The sequence below is a fragment of the Priapulus caudatus genome, unplaced genomic scaffold (genome assembly GCF_000485595.1).
Source record: "Priapulus caudatus unplaced genomic scaffold, Priapulus_caudatus-5.0.1 Scaffold91, whole genome shotgun sequence".
Taxonomy (NCBI): Eukaryota; Metazoa; Priapulida; class Priapulimorpha; order Priapulimorphida; family Priapulidae; genus Priapulus; species Priapulus caudatus.
Window position 1 is genome coordinate 326,460 of NW_014577152.1, and position 1,351 is coordinate 327,810.

Sequence of the window (1,351 nt, forward strand, 5' to 3'; positions counted from 1 at the left end):
GTGTGCGTGTGTGTGTGTGTGTGTGTGTGTGTGTGTGTGTGTGTGTGTGTGTGTGATTGCGGGAAATTGTGCTGCCGACGATTTCTAGGGCCGACACTGCACGGGGGTACCCGTGCGCATGCGCCGATTTTCATTCAGCACGCACTAGGATTTTGGTCTGTCGCCGGAGTCGCATGGGGAGAATGTGAAAAATAATTGAGTTAGTTGTCGTGACTCGTTCGCAGACGTTATCGCGCAGTGTCAATGGTGGTCGCCTGCAGCAGAAATGAGTTTTGGGGTATAAGAAAGGACTGGCATTCCTAGCATTGCCTGCGCACTTGCGTCTCTAGGACCTTATCGATGCCTCGACTGTATGCGTAGCGTATTGGTGATATTCTGACGATTTCTCATATTCGATTTTAGAAGCGAATCGTTCTTGAATCAAACATGGTTTCGAGTCTTCTGATGGTCATCTGTTGCTTACGAGTCATATCCTCATAATCCTTATCCATCATCGATTCTTCAATCGTACACGATTTCGAGCCTACTAACGGGCATCTGATACGTACCTTGTCGTATACCCTCTAATAAAAGCGTATTATATTTATATCGATCCTCCGGATGCTATTCATAAGGCTATATTACATGCGCGCGTGCATTCAGTGGGTTTAGAAGGAAATCATAAGCGAGTAACGTATCGGTTTCCCGTGTACTTATACTCAATTTTATCATACTATATACTATGTGGACTCTAGCGATGCTCGCATGGAGATTTGCGAGCGTTTACTCAGATAGAGAGAAAGAGAGTCCCCCTGGGAGCCGGAATGAATTATAACAGATTACGTCTGTCGCTTGCTGTCACTGCCTCCCGTATATATATATATATATATATATATATATATTCGGAGGCGGACATGACAGTGGGTGTAGGCTGGTGGACTAGCATCGATCCACTCATGGTCGGCTGTGACAGTCTGCAGACAGCACGGTGAGCAAGTCGCGCGTGGGTTCGGTCCGTGTTTTCCTACCAGCCGGCCACGCACGCGGATCAATGCGAGCTGCAAACACTCCGCAGCAAACCATTCCAATTTCGTCGGCCGATATTTTCTTTTCCGTTTGAAATAACTGCGTTGATTAAAAAGAGCGGCGCAGTGATATGCGGTGCTGGGCGACAGACCCGACTTCACGTCACGCCGTCATGATATTGCGCGTCGTAAAATTTATACGTAATGCGTGCGTTCGTGTGTGGTGTGTGTGTGTGTGTGTGTGTGTGTGTGTGTGTGTGTGTGTGTGTGTGTGTGTGTGTGTGTGTGTGTGTGTGTGTGTGTGTGTGTGTGTGTGTGTGTGTGTGTGTGTGTGTGTGTGTGTGTGT